Source organism: Leuciscus leuciscus (assembly GCF_965113295.1).
Source record: "Leuciscus leuciscus genome assembly, chromosome: 19".
Taxonomy (NCBI): domain Eukaryota; kingdom Metazoa; phylum Chordata; class Actinopteri; order Cypriniformes; family Leuciscidae; genus Leuciscus; species Leuciscus leuciscus.
In genome coordinates, this window is record NC_138743.1 from 12,855,688 (window position 1) to 12,877,076 (window position 21,389).

The 21,389-nt window shown below is 37.0% G+C and overlaps 1 protein-coding gene and 1 long non-coding RNA gene across 2 annotated transcripts in view; one reads left to right on the forward strand and one right to left on the reverse strand.

Annotated features, from left to right (window-relative positions):
- vsnl1a (visinin-like 1a) overlaps positions 1–3,184 on the reverse strand; it is a 30,840-nt gene extending 27,656 nt beyond the window's left edge. The window contains exon 1 of the mRNA XM_082147009.1: positions 2,919–3,184. The gene's annotated coding sequence lies outside the window, so the exon portion shown is untranslated. The remainder of the gene's footprint in view (positions 1–2,918) is intronic.
- LOC309482786 overlaps positions 1–21,389 on the forward strand; it is a 223,295-nt gene that overhangs the window by 67,098 nt on the left and 134,808 nt on the right. The window lies entirely within an intron of this gene.

Genomic DNA, 21,389 nt, shown 5'->3' on the forward strand with positions numbered 1-21,389 from the left:
AATACTACAAAACTACATTTTATCCATGGTGAAAATGAGGCCACCAACCCATGCACAGCATCAGATTGTGAGTCGGTGAGCTTTTAATGGCAGGAGCATAACCCTCCCTGATCTGCAGGGTGCATTGGAAGCCCTGTTTCCTTGGGGAATACCATTCTTAATGAGGGATCCACCCATGAGAAAAAGCACAGCATAGCAGATTCAAGAGTGCTAAAAACAGCTGCATCAAAACTGACTATGAATAAGCGATAATGCATCGTCGTATCGCTCGTTCCCTCTTTGGGAGTGTGATTTATGATTTCAAACTAATTAGATGATCAGCATCGTTCCTAATTGAATCCTCCTCGAGATGATCCCATCATTGTCAAAGATTTACATGATTTCTGTCAAGCCGCAAAATTGAAGGTTCAAAGGATCCAGTAATTGGTCAATAGGAATGGCAAAAAAAAACGTTTGTTCTCCTCAATTCAAAGATTTACAATAAGTATGAAATAGCTTGCTTGCAAATGAAAATTCAATCATCATTTACTCACCCTGATGTCTTGTGAACACCATATGATCTTCTACTGTAATTTCAGTCGCACACAAATCTATCATTTGGGTTTGTCCTTTTTGGAGTTTTACAGCCCCTGGTCACCACAATTCATGTCGTTTCAACCCTATAACTTTCTCTCTTCGCTGTGGAACATTTAAGAAGATATTTTGTGTGTTTTTTGTCCATACAATGAAACTGTTTGATTACTCACATTCTTTAAATTATCTTCAACACCAAAGAAGGAAATTGATACAGGTCTGGAACAACATGAGGGTGAGTAAATTAATATTCATTCATGGGTGAAGTGAACTATCCTTTAAATTTAGACACCCACCAGTCTAAGCTGTCCAAATTTGAGGATTTACTTCCCAACTCTCCAGAGGGGTGTTTCCATGTGGTACAATGATCAAAAATAGCTAGAGATATTGCAAATGCAGTAATAATTTCCAATTCCTACTGTTAAATCTTTTTAAGAGCGCTCCAACGAATGTTTTATGAGCATGCATGAGAATCTTTTGTCTCAGGGTTGTAGAAATTGTCCTTGTACAGTGTCAAAACTAAGACTCGTTTCAGTTCCAAAAGCTTTAAAGACCTATTTTTAACTTTTAGCATTTAATTTGCCCAGTATAAATGATAAGATCATACAAAAATGAGAAATTGATACTTGTTGCATCATTCTATGTGAATTAAAAAAGGGAAGTGTAAGTCTGAACAACAAGGTCCATCTGTACATGAAGCACTGATCTACCTACTGATGCTGTTGAAAAGAATTGGTCACAGGCTATAAAAGGAACCGAAGAGCCTGTCTATCTACAAAGCAATAGTCCACTCCATTTTCCATTTAGGCTGCATCAGTGCTATTTCTGCTGCAACAGGAGACCAGAGAGAATACTCTGTCCCCTGTGACTACGCACAGGTTGAATCAATCTTTTAAAATGATTTTGCCTTTTCACGCGACACTGCTGTAATGCAGATAGATTAAACTGATCTTTGGAGCACACACGGACTAGCACTGGTATATTCAAAGTAGTAGCAACGAGGTAGAACACACGCCATATTCTGATTTAAAACAGTGCTATGTTGAGCTCATCTTATGTTTGTACCACAGAAAAGGCTGTTTTATGAATGATCAACACAACGATGCTGTGTTATGTTGTACAAGCATTCGTGTCACCTAAGAACTGACTAGCAGGCATTATGATGACTATGCAAACTGAGCCCTGTCCAGAGATCAAAAGGCGTTTTAAACCCTGAGTCGACTCATCACAACAGTGTTCACATCCACACAAGCCTGACAGATTATGTCACATGTGAATTTAGCTAGCCAAGTGATTTAGCACATCCAGCTTATTTGGAAAGACACATTATATAACAAGTATTTACTTTATTTCATTATTTCACAGCATCACCTTGAGGCTGTAAGATTGTGGGTAGCCGATTATAGGAAATACATGCTTATAATGTCACTGTGCTCTTATCGGCCTTATACTGTACATTAGAGCTGCATTGATCCTGCAGTGTATAAGAAACTGTATTAGTAGTAAGGAAAGTTTTTATTTTATTTATTTTTTATCTGATGTATAAAAAAAAGCAACAACACAGTATTATGATATCCCCCTAGTCCAAAAATTCTAAAGTAATCTTGTTGGATTTTCATTATCATAATTTGGAATCAAATCTAAGTCCAATGGAAATCCATCATAACAAAACAAAAACTAGATATTTTAGAACAAATAGTATAGGACAAGTATGATTACCAAAAGGATAAACTGCCCCATATGACATCAAACATTTATTTAAAATACATTTTGAGAATTTTAAAGCTTGGTTGGCTTTGGGGTTTTCTTTAACTGTCCAGAAGAGTAATTCAGGCAGAGTTCTGATGATAATCTGTCAATATGCATGCAAAACAAATGATATTCGCCAACCTGTGCAGGCAAATACATTTCTCACCGAGCCCTAGTATGACTGTAGCTATGACACACAGCTGTCTCAGGCATGTACACCTGGGGCCATTGTCAACCAGTGTCCATTTTATTTGACATAGCAAGCTCACATTTTTTACCTCAACTTTACTACTGTGTCCTCTGGATCCCCTTTAGTTGTTTTAACTCATGGCATTTGTAAAATCAACAGACACTGATGCATATACATTTTGCTATAGCTTATAACATATAAGAAAGTGGTTTACCAGGGTGAGGAGTTATGCAAAAGTGTTCTGAAATATCATAATCATGCACATTACATCCTCTGTGATGAATCAATGCATTGCAATGCTGCAGATAGCCTTAATGAGCCAGCTCAACAATCGTCACGTCAATCCATAACGACTTTCTAAAGGTTGCTTATTCCGGCGAAAACACATAGTCATAGATGGGCTTACCGAAAAGGAGAGCCAAAGAAGGTCTGACGATTCCTGCTTCGGGCGACTGTAAAAGGTAAACGCGATGGAAGTGCTCACTAATCTGCTGACAGCTGCGGTGAGGTTTCTTTGGGGTGAAAGGAGAGGCGCAGCGATTACTGCAGCGAGGACAGTCCACGCGCAGCGCTCGAGGTGATGTGACGCTACGCTATAGAGATACAATAGAGCTCAGAGTCAGCCAGCGTCGGTCTGTGTTCATCACCACACCAACCCATCTCGTGTTTGTCCACTACTCTGTGGTGTGTGTGTGTGTGTGTGTGTGTGTGTGTGTGGTGTAAATTCTGACCGAACTCGAATAGAACAATGATTGAAAATGGCATCAGTAAGTTAGTAAATGTCAAAGTCTTCGACATCCACACATTCCTTGTGGTTTATATTTAGCATGTGTTAATTATGCTATGTGTGACTTATACAATGGCTTTCAGTGGGGTCCGTTTTAAAAATGATCACAAGAATACACAAACGTCAACTAGACCAATTCGTATTAGGCCAATAAGCCTGTGAATTATAAATGTAAAGGCGCGGTCACATTTGCGAAATTTCGCGGGCAAAAAAAAGAAGCTTTGTCTGATTGTCAATAATGTAGCCTAGCGATGTCACAGAGAGGTCAATTTTCAAACAAAGCAGCTTTTTGAATTCGCGTTAACAACTCTTTACTAAATTAGTGAAACAAAGTTTTCCTTACCTTAGGCTACCTGTTTTTGTTAACTTAATTTAAATGATTTAAAAAGTGTTATAATACTGTAAAAATGTATCATATATCATAATCATAAAATAAGTATATCAGATATGTGTTGCGTAGTGTTTAGTTGTGCATATAGGCTACTTTTACCTAGATGTGACAAAACTTTAGTCAGTAACACAATTTTATTATGAGGCATTAAAAGTGTCAGTTTTACACCCAATGAAGCTACACCCACCCAATTCCAATTTGGTATAAATGAAAGCTTAGGTAATTTGGTATAAAACAGACAAAGATCTAACAAAAAAATGAAAATTGTGCCAACTGAAGGAGGTGAATTTACAACAATGAATTGAAAATCATAGTTTTCTTAAAACCAGTGTATTAATTACGGTAATTATGTTACAGGCAATGTATTTTGTAGCCTATCTGATAGGTGACTGAGGGTCTGACCCATGTCATGAATGCAGTAACAGTGTTTACTCATTTAGCCCAGGCTTCCAGAGAGTCATAAATTAACCAAGAGTCATATTTTGTGGAAAGATAATTGTCAGTTTGAACTTTATTCTTATGATAGCTGTATGAGACATGTAAGGACAACTGTGTCTAGGGTCATGAAGGTCAATAATGTATCCACTAACATATATACATACTTAGCATGTGTAATTCTTTATAGGATTACTAGCACTGTTGGTTACTTTATGTAGGGTAGGCAATTGTTTACGTTCATGTGTTTTGGAGGAGGCGTGGCTTTGGAGACGCTCTGAAGGGAAGGCAGGATCTCATGCTTTCAAAGCTTGCCTCTCCGAAATTGCCTACCCTACCTTTAAGCTATGACAGTAAATCATGTGTAGAAGTTTGTATCAGTGCTCTGTGTGAACTGATTATCCATATGACTATAAGTACTAATGTTTCTGTATCCTTGATGTGGTCTAACTGTAATTCCCCTATTCAACCAACCCCATTATTCCCTACATGTAGCCTTTTCAGGCCCCCAAAACGGCATTGTCCTGTAAAAGAACGGCCAAAACGCATATAAAGTTTTCAGCTTTTAGTAGAAAACGGTGCTGTGTAAACGGCCCCTCCATTTATTTAAAATGATATGTGGCATATGGTTCTTAAAGCACCAACACTGTTGTGGTTCGACAGTAGTGTCCCATGACAGTTTCTCCTTTAAAGTTATTTGCAGACTTTCCACTCTTTCAGCTGCAGCTTGTTTTGAAACTAACCAATTCTAAAGTGTTTCGTGACCCACCTACTGAGAATAAAAGTGTCAAATGGAACAGACGAGAAGAGAAAAGTGAAAAATTAGGTCTGTGGTGTGCTATTATTTGATGGAAAGCCTGACAGATATAAAACGGTAGTTTTGAGACCATCTTTGGCCAAATGTTTGGTAACACTTTACAATAAGGTATCTTTAGTTAACATTAGTTTATGGAATAACTAACATAATCTAACAATAAGAAAACTGTATTTACAGCATTTATTAACTGTTGATAATGTTAGGTAATAAAAATGTTTTTCACATGCATTAACTAATGTTAACAGCTGCAACTTTTGATCTTAAATGTGTTAGTAAATGCTGAGATTTACATTAACTAAGATTAATAAATGCTGTAGAAGTATTGTTCATTGTTAGTTCATGTTAACTAGTTAACTAATGTTAACAAATGAAACATTATTGTAAAGTATTACCAAATGTTTTGTGCACCAAAACTCATGCATTAACATTCATGGAGGTGTCTTAAAAATGTCATGAATAATTTATGGATAGTTCTATGTGTAATCAGAATGCTCATATAAATCTATTACACCTCTTGCAGTTTTACATTTTTATATTAAAGAGAGAGAGACTGAAATCACTTTCTTTGATGCATTGCATCCTGTCAAAATGTGCTGTTATTTTATCGTCCTACTTGTGTTTAAAATTCATAAAATACAAGTGAATATTACTGAGTGTTAAAGCAAAATGCAAACTGTACTAACACCATGCTAATAAATTCAGTACCACATGGCAGAAAATGAAGAGCAGTGCCTGTTTACTAAAGAATCACTCAGTAAATCGCTCCCATTCTGCTACACAAATAGGCCTTGTGCATCATTTGAACATCAGTACATGCAGGCATCCAAAGCATTCTCGTCAATCACATCAAACTCCGCTGGGTCACTGCAAATCACAAAGCTTTGATGAGTGATTCCACTTGTGAAAAATTCCTGCTGAGAGCTTACAGTGCAAGTGAAGAGCCTGGCAAGTGCAAAGGTTTGTCATGGCAGGAATGAAGAGGGGATTTAGTCTATTATAATCAGAATCAGAGCTGTGGGAATGAATCAAGGGGTTATCCAGACCTCTCTGATCAACCAGCATCAAAATTACGTCTTTTTTATAGCACAATAAATCCTACAGCAGAATACACACCCAGGCAGGGAGAAAAAGCACAGTGCTGCCAAATTTGACAGTTGTTTTGAAAAGAAATGCTAAAGCCTTGGATTGAGAAGCGAAGACATTAATAAGGACTGAAGAGTAATATGGAAATTCAGAATTGGTTCCGTTTCAATGAGTTAACTTTTGAATGGAATTGGCCACTGGTTGGCACAAAAGGAAAGTTTTATGAATTGCAGTGTTTTATACAACAGTTAGTTCTGGTATTGTTATGATATTTTATTATGGTAGATTTCTTATAACGGCATTAAAACATTTCAGAGTTTGTCACTCCACTGTTTGTAATTGCTACAGCCAAATCCAATGATATTCAGTGCAAAAGCACTCTTGCTCAAATGACAATGGCAAACTAACACTATCGTATTGGCAACCGACACGACCTCACAGTAATTTGATTCATACACTTTGAATCCTGTTGAGGGAATTATAGAGAAATCAGATCAAGATGACGATATGTCAGCTTTGATAAAATCTGACGCCTGCTATTCAGCCACTCGAGTGGGTAACAGTCTCAAAATACAGCTGTTGCAAGATTAGTGAATGTGAAGATGTCACAGAGAGAACACTGATATAGGCTCGATGGAATGGAGAGGTTAAGATTTGACATTTAAAAATTGGCTACATTTGGATTTTGCTCCAAAATGGGATTCAACTCTGTTAAACAGACCACATGAAATCAGGTTACAGGTTACCTAAGTAAAATTCAACATGTAGACGATTATGACGCTCTGTTATTCCTGAAAAAAACATGGTGGCACAAGGGTGGCCGCTGACTCAAGCAGAGCGGAGGCGATCCATCATATGGAATTCTCCTAAGGCCTGTGGAGAGTTTTGACGTTAGTGGAGCGGCACAGACTAATCCAGACCCAGCAGGTGTGGAGGCGGAGGACAACGACCCATGCGGGTCAGGTCTACATTAATACAAAAAATGAAATGCATTTGAATTAATAAAAGGAAAAGAAGAGATTTTTACAGTTCATTTACATTTTATAAATTGCTACTAATACAGTGAACAAACAGTCCTGAAAACATCCTCATTAAACACAAACAGAAGATGCCCAACAACGTTGCTTTTAATATTGGTAATGGACAAAGCTTTTGAATGCAAAACAACCATCAATTGAGAGTATTATTTGTCTAATGGTTAAAGTCAAAGGTTACAGTTTTGACAGAAATGGAAACCCATAAACTTTAGGGTTATTGAGACCCAATTTCTCTCAGGTTTCTCCAGACTGTCAGTATAATTCGTTTACCACTAGTTTCTTGGGTAAAATGCTTATGGTACATAATATATAACATTTAACATTTCTCATTTCATTCATTTTTCCATTATAAACTTAACAATCCCTTGCAGGCTCATTGGAAAGAAATGGGCCAGTGGTGACATTTCTGCTAAATGATATTACGTTGCTTCTTGCACAACACTTTCAAATTAAAATGTCCAGTAAGAAGTGCTAAAAGCAGTTTAAGTTTTTACCGAAACAGATTAATGTGAATCTGGCAACGTTTTATGGCGTTGTTTGTTGTATCGCAGCAGTTTGGAAACGAAATGTCTGGTAAGTGGCGCTAAAAGGTTAATGCGCTTTCCAATGCGCCTTACCACTGCCACTAAACCCTCCCCTTCTTATTTTATTATGTTTCTATTCTTCTATCTATTTTCAGGCTTAAATAGCGATTGAACACCAAAAACTAACTTTATCAGAGATGTATGTATAGAACACTGAACCAGCCGTTCAGCAACCAACTGTCTAAGCACTTGAAGAGCTATTTGGCGGCTATAGCGGATCACGTAGTAAACACAGTGCAGCGCTTCTGGGTTCTTCTACGTCAGAACGCCGGCTCACCATAGCCAGCTCCTGCGTCAGCATCACGCGTAGTCGTGGTGCTCACATGAACAGCGTCGGCCAAAAATGAGCCGGCATTCTGACGTAGAACCCAGAAGCGCTGCACTGTGTTTACTACGTGATCCGCTTAGGAAACTGACATGGAAGAGAAGAAATTCATTATTTTTGTTTGTTTTTTTGCACACAAAAAGTATTCTTGTCGCTTCATAATATTAAGGTTGAACCACTGTACTAGTCACATGGACTATTTTAATCATTTCTTTACTACCCTTCTGGGCCTTGAAAGTTGCAATGACGTCGCTGTCTATGGGTGGTTCAGAAACCTCTCGAATTTCATCAAAAATATCTTAATTTGTGTTCCGAAGAGGAACGAAGGTCTTGCAGGTTTGGAATCTTCATTTTTGGGTGAACTAACCCTTTAAAGCTGTCATAATCAGATCTTAATTTTGGCTTTAAGTGCTTATAGATTACACACACTGTAAAAAATACATTTAAGGTTGTGTATCATTGGAGAGAAGCCACTAACAAATGCATTTGGCAGAACATTCATTAAACAGGAGCAAGAACATGAAACTTCAATGCTATTTAAGTAAGGACCTATTCATTTCATGCCAACTGCAAGACAGACCACAGTGGTTTAACATCAGTGAAGGTTTGTCTCCTGATTGCTTCACATTTGCAGAAAGGTAACTGCTTGCATAATGTCATTCAACAAATTGAGATCATTTGCATCTGGGTTGGAGTGCTCCATTGCCTCTTCTGGCCGGTTCTTATGGAAATACAATTCAAACCCTCTTATTAATGATAATAGCTGCTTCACATTTGAAAAAAAAGGGGCAATGCAAATGACAAGTACGTATACGTGCTTCATTGTTGGGTTTGCGATCAAGGTTTTATGCATAATGTACCTCAAAATTATGCAATCTGGTGCATTTCATGTCATTTTCACTTAGGAAGCCCATTCATTATTAGAGGAATAACAGTGTCAGGGTGCTGGTGATATTCAATGATGCAACCCCTGCTAGATGTCAGGGAGTATGCCGCCCTGATTTCATTAATGGTCTCATTTGGTTTATCTAAAAATCAATAAACTGTGTCTGTAACATGAAAGAGACACATCACTGATGGGACGTGGAGACATCAAAGTTTCCCACCGAGCCAGAAGGTATCCCCATCCTTTTGAAGTTCTTAAAAATGATGAGCCGTTCTCCACGCAGATGCTTCTCTGTGTCATTCATTTGCTGATATAATGAGGCCCAGTAATTATTTAATGTGGTTATTCAGCATAGAAGATCAATGAAGTTGGTTGGTTTCTATTTGGAGACTAGGGGGGAAAAAAAGCTCTAAGCAAGTCTTTATTGAGGGAGAAAGTATTGACTGCAATCACTAAAGCTTGTTGCACCGATGATCTAAGACAGTATTGTTATTTTTATAGTTACCTTTACAACTAAAACTATTAAAAACGTTTTTATTAAAACAAAAAAGCTGAAATAAAAGATAAATATTAGATGAAAAAATGTATACATTTTGAAATTTCACCTTAACACTAGAACTACCGGAATTCCATAACTACTAGAACGACCATAGCGGTCATTCTGACCGTTCATACTTTGACGTTCATATGGCCGTACTGAACGTCATTTTCGTCATGTCATATCTATTGTACATGTTATCCTTCTCTTTTCCAATGAAGCTTTTAATTCCTGTCGTCATAGCCCTTAAAACAAGCACAAAAGAAAGTTTTCCCCGACAGGCGCTGCCTCTATTTAAGGGACGTTTTGCGTCAAAATAATATTTTTTTCACCGCACTCACCACGTGAATAGACATGCACAAAAGTTAGGAAACGTCAAAGCTCATATCGTTTAGTACAGCCCTGTTTGTAAATAAGTTCAATAATCAATACAAAATAAAAAAATATATGGATCTACAATGATAGGTAGCCTATAAACAGGACACAAAATTTTAATTCAAATGAATGTGAAAATGTATACAAACAGGCTAAGAAAAAACATGAATAGCTAAACAAGAAAATGAACTGCTAGAACGATTAGTTTCAGTGAACAAAAAATATTAACTAACAAAATCAGGTTAACTGCCCATTTGAACGGCGCAAACACCCCGCATCATTGACGCTTACGCACATTCCACACAGGTAAACACCGCCTTTCGTGTGCAGCTCCCACACACTTTTGTGACATTTGGCACGTCTCCTTGGTTTTATTTTGCTTGCAGTTCCTCCAGTTGTATGGCTTTTGATTCCATGTGGTCGGAGCGAAGTTCGCTCGCCAGTCGTGTGATGAAGTCCCTCCGCGAAACTTGCAATGTAGCGGACTTATGATATTTATAATGCGTGCGGTCAAAATGACCGTTATGGTCATTCTAGGTAGAAATAGTCAGAGCTGTTGTGTGTTTTGTGATTTTAATAAAATAACAGTGTCAGAATAAAATATACACATATCTAGGAAAAGTCAGGGTCCTACAGCCACATTTATTTTATTTTAACAAAGTTATTACACTGTAAAATTTAAAAACGGTCAAAATGACCGCCTTGGGAGTTCTAGTGTTTTATTTTAACAAAGTTATTACACTGTAAAATTTAAAAACGGTAAAAATGACCGCCTTGGGAGTTCTAGTGTTAATTGGCAACCAACTAAACTAAAACGAAACTGAATAAATCTAAACCGAAAAATATATTTAAAAAAAATGTTTTTGTGAATTGAAATAAAACAAATGAAAAATTAGAAATATTGCCTTGGCAATTAACTGAGATAAAAACAAAACAAAAAATAAAACTTAGAAATATTGAATAAAATAAACTAATGAGTAAAAAAAAAAAGAAAAAAAAGCAACAATTGAAAAAAATTTATAAATACAAATGAAAGATAATTCTAAATATTAATAAAAACTTTAATAGTACATAAATATTACTAAAACAACACTGCTGTATGGAGGCCAATATAACCTAAACTTCTCTGGGCTCTTTCAACTAATATGATATTCTACATTATAATTAATTTAATTAAAGCAAAGTGATCTCAGGGAGGATGAGAGTGGTTTAGAGTTTTTTACAAAATAATTATTAAATGCAAAAAAAGAGGATCATAACACAACATAATTTGTATTAATGAAACCTTCTGTGAGTGCAACCTACATGCACAATATGTGGGAGTCAAATAATTGCAGATTTTCAACTAGGCAAAACCTCTGCAATTACCAAAGGCAAAATGTTCCACCGATTTTCCCAGAAGCTTCTAAATGCTGAATTAGAATTACATGTTCAAAAACAGTGTAAAAATACTTCCATAACAGATACTTTATAACTTGCCAGTGTTCTTGTTTTTGCTGTTTGGTGGAATATTGAAATGGGTGAATGATGAATGATGATGAATGATGAATGTCTTCACTCGATAGCCAAGCCTCTCTGTAGGAATGTGTACAGGCTTTTCTCTTAGAGAGGAAATGGATAGTTAATGTGAGTGTCTATAAGCCAGATGTGTCCATGCCATTTCTCATAAAAAAACTGTCAATTATGGCTATGGGGCTCAGGGCTGAAACATTAACCCATGCCTTCAACGAACATGAACTATCACCAGCACTAAACGTCCTTTATATTTTAAGCTTATATATTCTCATTTTATTTTACATGCATTTCTTTCATTTTAAGTTTGATTTGTTTGCAGCGTGTGAATAACTCCGAATGATATCAGCACTGCACATAAACCCCAGATGTGTCATCTGGCATTACCAGATGCAGTTTATCTCAGGGGGAGCACCTCTCAAACACACCGTTCATTCAATCAAAAATTGATGGAGTAATGATTCGAAAGCAATTGTAAGCTGCTGAACCACCTGGAGGGATTTCTCTGAAAACTATCAGACATTGTAATAGATCATTTTAATGCATCCTGCTCTGTTGCAGTTTCAGCTGTATCTAATAAATTTAACGACAGAAAGGTAAAGGCACTGAGACTGATTAAATGAAATACTGCCTTGTTGTCAAGCCTAAGAATACATCAGAGGGTCAAATAAAACGGCTTTTATTTGGCTTTGAGACAAGAGCATGTTCATTTATGAGAATGAATATTGTAAAGAATGTGGGCAAATATAAATTGCTAACATATTAACATCAAAGAACTAGCAACTATGTCTAGAGAAAAAAACTCTGGTGCTGCGTTTCTCAAAAGCATTGTGAGCTAAGTTGATCGTAGAGACCACTGGGGCTAATGGTTCTACGATCTACTCAGGCTTAACGCTTTTGGGAAATGCAGCCCTGGTCTTTTACAGATAAGGAGGTGAAAATCTGTCCATTTTCTGATTTTAACTAACAGTTAACATGCAGTATTTAAAGGTGCATTGTGTAATATTTAGGAGGATCGGTGACAGAAATGTAATATCATATACATAACTATGTTTTCAGTGGTGTATAAAGACCTTACATAATAAACCGTTATGTTTGCACCTTTTCTATCTAAAAACACCGCGGGTCTCCTTAAATTAAAATAGCCGTTTTGCGCCGACATGTTTCTACAGTAGCCCTTAACGGACAAACGCGTTTCGTCACTATGTTGTTCTTCGTGCAAAGAAGCTAGCTAAAGTCAGCGAATAAAACACAGACACAATGATGAACAAGTAACAATAATATTCACAATAACATATCGTTGTACTGAATAATCAAGTAAACATAATTTCTGAATGTATCTTTGTAAAGAAACCTCATTGCATAACTGGCTACTCTCTGCTGTCTCAGACGAAGACATATTTTCCTGTCGGCCACCGTAACTTCTGTCACTGTTAGATTTCGATAAAAATTACACAGTGCACATTTAAAGGAACACTCCACCGTTTTTTGATAAAGGGCTTATTCACCTTCTTTCCCACATTTAGATAGGTGGGCAAATGCATTTTTGTCTCAGTGCATGCATTGTTTTAGTTTGACAGGGTCGGCGTGAGCTTAGCTTAGCATAATGAATGGAATCCTTTGTTGCCAGCTAGCATGTCCTGAATAAAAGTGATATAAAAATAAAAAAAAACCCTACCTAATTACTTCTTGTGCGTGATATCTCTGCGCCCAAGTAGCAGTGTTTCGCCTGTGCTTCCCCCGTAGTATAGTCCCAAGTCAAAATCTGCATAGGAAATCGCCTAGTGTTAATCTGCATCGCTATTTGTACTCGTTGTGAATACGCAGGCCACAAGAAGTAATTAGGTGGGGTTTTTTTTTTTTATATCACTTTTACTCAGGACATGCTAGCTGGCAACAAAGGATTCCATTCATTATGCTAAGCTAAGCTAGCGCCAACCCTGTCAAACTAAAACAATGCATGCACTGAGACAAAAATGCATTTGCCCACCTATCTAAATGTAGGAAAGAAGGTGAATAAGCCCTATTTCAAAAAACGGTGGAGTGTTCCTTTAAGTTCAATTAAGTTCAAATATAATAACTTAGGACACTATAAAAGACCTTTCTACTGACTCTGAAAAACACCAGGAGAAAGATGTCTATAGATCTCTATCACCGTGAGAACATGCCATAGTCCTGCTGCAGGGAGGCTTGAGGACTGCAGATGTGAACAGAGCAATAAACTGCAATGTCCTAATGTAAGACGCCTAAGATAGTTCTATAGGGAGACACGAAGGACAGCTGATCGTCCTCGAAGTGATAAAAACCATGTGTCCCCGTAGACCTGGTCAAGAAATTGCTAATGCCTTGGTGGAATAGTGGAGTAACATCTCACAGCAAGAACTGGCAAATCTGCTGTAGTTCATGGAGATGAGATGCACTGTATACTTAAAGCAACTGGTGTCACACCAGATACTGACCGCTAATTTTGATATTTTTAAATCCATGTACATTAATCATCTCAAGTCGGTGGTTTTCTACTTGCAGTACTTGCACGTTGGGTCGCTGAGGGCATGGTGTGTACCGGGTTCCTGAAGGCAGGTGGGATTGCTGAGAATGTATATTGATCTGTAAGTAATTCAAATTCCCCACAAATCCTGTTTCACTGTGTAACACTGACTTCAGGATTTACTCTCCTGTCAGCAGCACAAGATGGATCTGAAATGAAATGGCCTGTAGAAATACGACCTTTGTGATCTGTGTTTAATATAGCTGGTTATAACCCAGCAACCTAGACGTAGATAATAATAATAAGTAAAATTAATGCATAAATAACCTTTAATATTTGTATAAATGTATTTTTAATCCTCAGATATCCAATTATTGATATTAACTACATATACATATATATATATATACACACACACACATATATACATATACATACATACATATATACATACATATACATAAAAATATAAATTTCAGTGTATAAGAAAACACTTTTACAAAAATAATTTTGAATATTTATCTATCTATCTATTATTTATCGAATAGGCTCTTTTGAGTGAATTACATCAACAACAACAAAAACATTGACCACTATACAGCCCACAGTTGCATTTTATGGAACACCTGCAACATTCGTTAAAACATCTTATATTTATGCAATTTTATATACTTTTTTGCTAAATTTGATCCAAAACAGTTAGTAATGGTGCATGTTCTTGGCAAATTGTTGTTAGAAGTGCAAATTAATGTTGTATAGCTTTAACATATATTAAAACATAGTAAAAACATAGGAATTTAAATGTAAATATCTTAACTCAATATTGTGGATCTCTGAGGGTTAATATATTATACCAATGTAAAGCCTCATTTTAAAGGGAATTCTACTAAGGGCGAGGAAGCGAGAGCGAGATTCATTTAGGGAACTTAACATCAACACAGTTCACACAGTAGATGTGACAAAGTTATGTAATTTTTATCATGAGTGACTTACAGTGAGCTGCGAGAGCTTCAGGTCTGGAGGGCTGTGGCTGTTTTGTGAACTGAAAGAGAGTCTTGAAGCGTAAGGGATTATCTCCCCTCCCTTCCATGTCATGGGCATGGAGGCAATGAGCACTGCAATGCAGCAAAACAAATCCAGAGAATCAGTTAAGAATCACTGATTGCCCGACTGCAACAAGCAATGTGTAGTTGTGATTGTGTAGGAATGCAATCTCAATAATTGTCCTATTCCTGAGTCAACTATCCAAGGAACCAAACCTGCAACCTCTGTTTTATAATCTCACTTGTAACCACTAGATCACCAAACAGTGGTGGATAAAGACTATGAGCTGCATTAGGCCTGAGATGTTGTATAATGTCACTAATTTCTAATGGATTAATAGTTTGTCATAAATCTGTCATAAAAATGTCATTTCACAAAGACAACATGATGTTCCCAAAAATTAAAATAATTGTATTTTATACTGTCACTGTACTAAAACTAAAGCAAATATAAAATTGACCATTTGGTGACATATATGTGGAAAATTCCTTAAGCAAAAAAAAAAAAAAAAGTATATTTCAGTCAAGTCCACTCTGTAGAGGCTCTGAACGATAGTGGCAGGCTTCACTAAGCAAACCTTGCTGAGGTTTGAACCCCCCGAAGCCTAAAGCAATTAAAATTTATAAGCAACAGTTACATAATTCCACACGGAATACAAATACTGTAAAGAGTTTGTACAAGATTGAGCAACAATAAGCTGGATAGATAAATCTCCATGGACAAGCAACTAAACAAACATATGCGCCTGCATAAGGAGGAGTTGGGGTTGGAGGATGGAGGATGGGTGAGTGCGTGTCTGTGCGAGAGACTAAGGCAAGTGAGAGTACGATAAACATTAATGTCTTGCTTAATTGGTAGTAGGAGGAGTTACGGCCCAGCTGAGCGTCAGCTGATGGAGGCTGTCATGCCGTGGTCTGCCTGAATTACACTTAAGAGCTCCATTCAAAACAAAACATTGGCAAGTCATCGAAATGTATGATAATGTCACAATGACCTACAGTGTTTGTCACTAATATTCAAGTAAATATTCAAGCCTTCTGACCAAGGCTGTATCTCAATACTAGTTTTACTTGATCTTAGTGCTGCGTTCGATACTATAGATCACACATTATTACTCTTAGATCGACTACAAAATTATACTGGCGTTCAAGGACAAGCATTAAGCTGGTTCAAATCATACCTATCTGACCGCTACCATTTTGTCTATTTAAATGGAGAAAGATCGATCATAACTCCAGTAAACTATGGAGTGCCGCAGGGATCTGTGTTAGGCCCTCTGTTATTCTCAATATATATGATGCCACTTGTAAATATTATAAGGAAACATGGAATTAGTTTCCATTGTTATGCTGATGACACTCAAATATATATTTCATCACGGCCGGATGAAAACGCTAAATTTTCCAAATTGACAGAGTGTGTTAAAGATATAAAAGATTGGATGACGCGTAATTTTCTTTTATTAAATCCAGACAAGACAGAGGTAATACTTATCGGTTCAAAAAACCGGCCACAAAACCTCGCACAATACAACTTTAACATCATAGGATGTCCTGTTACTTTATCCTCTACAGTAAAAGACCTGGGTGTTATACTCGATTGCAACCTGTCTTTTGAAAATCATATTTCATATGTTACAAAAACAGCCTTTTTCCACCTTAGAAACATTGCTAAGCTACGTAATATGCTATCAGTGTCTGATGCAGAAAAGTTAGTTCATGCATTCATGACCTCGAGACTGGATTACTGTAATGCTTTATTAGCTGGTTGTCCTGCATCCTCAATAAACAAGCTACAGTTAGTCCAAAATGCCGTCGCTAGAGTTCTTACGAGATCAAGAAAATATGATCATATAACACCGATTTTATCATCACTGCATTGGTTACCTATAACGTTCCGTATTAATTACAAGGTATTGCTACTGACTTATAAAGCCCTAAACGGCTTAGCTCCAGTCTATTTAACGGATCTTCTATCGCACTATAATCCATTGCGCTCTTTAAGATCATTAAATTCAAGACTTTTGGTCATACCTAGGATATCCAGAACCACCAAAGGAGGGAGAGCATTTTCACATTTGGCTCCAAAACTCTGGAATAGTCTTCCTGATACTGTTCGTTGCTCAGACTCGCTTTCCCAGTTTAAAACTGAGCCTGGGTTCTCCCAAGGTTTTTTTTCTCCATTAGGTCACCTGATGGAGTTTTAGGACACCATTAGGTCACTTGATGGAGTTTTTCGGTTCCTTGCCACTGTTGCCTTTGGCTTGCTCAGTTGGGGATATTTTGGGGATATTTAAGTTAATTTGATCAATCAATAAATTCCTCTTGAAACAAACTTTGTTGTATTATTTTAATTTAATACTGTGAAGCTGCTTTGATACAATCTGTATTGTGAAAAGCGCTATACAAATATACTTGACTTGACTTGACTTAAATAATTCTAATAAATAATAATAATAATTCTATAATAAATGTTATATTGGTATTTTGCATTATTATATTTATTATGTTTTTGTCCTTATGACTTATGATATGACTTATGTTACTGTCAGTAAAAAAAAAAAATAAGTTAATATTTTCACAAACTCATTTACCATTGGCAGGTGCAACAAAAAGTTTGCACGATTATGATATTGCGAGTATCACCCTTTGCCCTATTTGAACCTACAATCTACAATTACCAGCCCTGAACTTTATGTTTAGTTTAGTTTAGTTTAGTTTAGTTTAGTTTAGTTATTTACAAAAAAATTAAATAAGTCTTTAAGCTAGATTGGAAAAGTAGCAAGGGATGGGGACAAACCACCAAATTTAAACATGCAATATGTAAATTTGACAGCTAGCTAGTTTAACTCCTGTGGTTGCCAGATTGAGGACACGCAACAGGAGCGAGCGCAAATAAAAATGGAAAGCGAGGAGGACTTAAAGGGGTCATATAATGGTACATGCACTTTTACAAGTTGATTGTACTGAAATGTGTGTTGGCAGTGCCTGTACACAACCATCATAAAATGATAAAAATCCATCCAGTGTTTTTTTTTTAATCTTCTTATATGTTTCCTCCCATCTCAAATAAAGCTGTTCGATATTGTGACGTCACAAAATCGACGCCCCTCCCACGATGGTTGATTGACAGCAGCGTTTCAACACCAACTATTCGTGTTCCTGCTGCACCTCCAGAAGAACTGAAGTGAGTGTAACGTTTTATTGACCTTTATATTAATCTTTATATGAATCTTTGCAAATCGCTTGCTGCACGCTTCACGATGAATGCGGCTATTTTTACACTCAGGGTACATTACGGCATGTTTTCTATGTACGACGTTATCAATATAATTCATAATCCCACGTTTATAATGAACGACGCATTATGGTTATTGTGTTATTGTGTTACAAACGGTGTACGCACAGAACAGAGGGGCGGGGTGAGCAAAGCTCACTATCATTTAAAGACACATGCACTTGAACGACATGCTGAAAACAGAGTTGTTTTTGAGCAGGTAAAATTTGTGTTTTCTCACAATACTAATGATGATATTTTTTTATTAAAGTATATTACAAACTTTTAATTTAGACCCTAAAGAATCATATTAGCTTGTACAAAAATGACATTATATGACCCCTTTAAATCATCGTAAGTTGATGAGTTGATTTATCTGTGTTTTAATATACCCCAGTTCATAGAGATTTTTAGATGGATGCCGAGGCTTTTTAGGTCGTATAGAATCTGCGATCTCTGACCCAGTTCGTTTGCTGGCTTCCATGGCTGCAATAGGCTGTATTTAAATGGCAACCCGGGGTGTCGGAATACTATTGGGTAAATTGGCAGTGGGCAGAATCATACAGACCAAAACAAAAACAAACATTCCGACACGGAACGCACATTTCAGAGTAGAATAACTGGCTGTAGCATTGTTTTTCAGAGAAACGAGTATGTGAACTAAGTTCACATACTCGTTTCTCTGAAAAACAATGCTACAATGCTACATGCCGTTTAGCATGTTTTCTAAATATCTATTTTTCTAAAAAAAATCATAAAGCACCTCCACTAGGCAACACTAATTGAGGACAATGCTGAGTGTCCCCTATGGGCCCCTTCTCTGTCTATACCACTCTGCCTAATCAAGGTAGTGCATCCTATATTTGAGCACTGAACATGCACTGTTAGCATATGTTTGTTAAACCCAGAGTTCTGCAATGTTTCTCTCTAAAGCAGTCGACACAAATGGAACATTTCTGGCATCGGGAAACAGCCAAAGCAGGAAAGCATTGGCTTGTTCGCTGACCTCAGTGGGTTGGGGTCAAATTATTGATGCATGCTGCATAGTCAATGCTTTCTGCTCTTTCTTTTTGTATGCCAGCAACCATCTGGGGACGAAGATAAAAACTCAGGTTCATCATGGTGGGCAGCTCATCAACCTTAAAAATCCCTTAAAAACTCATGAAAAGATGATTTAGCTTGAAGCAAAAACAATATGTTACATAGAGTATTATTTTAATTACATTCTAGTGAAATGACTCGATTATGTCCTTCTTTCATAAATCAGTGATCTAGGGCACTTCTAAAACAGGTTTGTTGGGGTTTGAGCCTTAGAGAATTAGGGGTATATTTGATAAGCATAAGCTCCTGAGCAAGATAGTCAAGGATGACTGAGTGGAGTATTAGACCAAATATCGCACGCACACACAGGAAAACTGTATCAAATTATCCAGTGTGGGCTGACTATTGCTATGGTAACAGACCATGCATTACATTCTCTGGAACCATTTGCTTACTTCCCTTGCACGGTCACACCGGTGCTGTCAGGGAACGAGGCCTGCCCCTTGAATATGCATGAGATGCCACCTGTCCACACCGCCAACTAAGCACCATGGCTGCAATATCCTGTGGATGCATCACGCTCATAATTAGCATCATCTCTCCCCTCGCAACAAACATGACTGACAGAGAGACCAAGACTCTCTCACAGCGAGGCCAGAGAAGGGGTTCTTGCTTTACCTTTTACTGCAGTAATTAAGCAGGAGCACTTGATGCATATACAGTAGGCCTATATATATATATATGGAGTAGATTAAAATCCAGGCAGATGAAAGAGCATTTTAACATAGCAAGGAGTTGGGAAAGAAATCAAAATAGAGAGAATCTGTTCCTCTTTTAATCTCATCTATGATGGTACATGGTATTATTAGTTAATTTTGGGCCCTGAGGCCCAGCTTCTCCTCTAGAAGAACTTCTGGGTGCTGAAACAAAACTGGTGAGTTAGTGCTTCAGAAGAATATGTAGTACTGTACACAAATGTTCTTACCCTTTCTGGTGATGAGTGACAGTTGTGGCACACTCACACAAACACTCAAGGAAAAACACCCTCAGTTAATCTTCATCTTCACAGCCCTGGAGGATACGCATCATAATGCACAGCATTAAACCTTCATTAAACTTTTAGCTCATTCCCATCTCAGATTCATGCTGGGAGATATTGGGCGAGAAGAGTGTCCAGTAAGAAAAGTTCTCCTGTGGGAACGTATTCTGAAGCTCAACAACATCAACTCTCCCTGACACTGATTATCTTTTCAAAGCTTTTTTTTAAAATACCGAATGTGGAGAACAGAGGTTTACACTTAATGCCAATCAATTGTGAGCAGAAGCCAAGTCTGAGACTGTTCATTCATCACTTAAGAGCGTTCTGGACATAAAATGATTACAGAAGTACACTGTAAAAAAATTAGAAGATACTTAAAGCTCAATTTTAGTTTCTCTGGTGGCAGGAACCTCTGGAGAAACTCGCGGCACCTTTTCAGGGTGCCTCAAAAATGTAAAGGAACTTCAACTGACACTACTGTATGTCGATGGACCCTTTTCACAGACTGTAATGATGCGTTTTAACATCATCAGCATCGTAAATCCTTTTAATTTTTTTATTTTTTTTATTTACATTTATAACACTATGCTTAGTATTATATTACCTTTGCAAATTACAAAAAAAACTAGTTAATGCTGCTATGAGGGTGTTTTTAATACAGCGGATGTGGGAGTGACGGTAAAATTGCAATCTTTCTCTCTTCTGACTGCTATCAATCTCTCTCTCTCTCTCTCTCTCTCTCTCTCTCTCTCTCTATTTTATACTCTTTTGAAAGTTGTTAAAGCAAATTGAAACTCAAAAAAATCTCATGTCTCATTCAACGCTATTTTACCCAACTATGACGACTTTCGCTTCTGAAAAAACCCAGAAATGTGAAAAGGGTCAATGTCAACTTTATTTATATGACACCATTATAAAAACAACAATTGTGAATCAATGTGCTGTAAAATGTGTAAGGACAATCAATAACTAAATCATATACAAAATAACAGATTACAAATATAAATCAAAAACAAGACCAAAAACTACACAAATCAATTATGAGAGAAAATTATATTTTTTATATATTTTTAAGCTTTGTTTATCATAGTGTAGGAGCAGTTGTAATAACTTTGGAACAGCCTTCCTGTTTTTCTGTATATATTCTGTATTTATTGGAAGAAATGCTGACCGTTTTTAAAGCTTTTGCAGTAACTTATGGGCTCCATTTTGTAAGCTC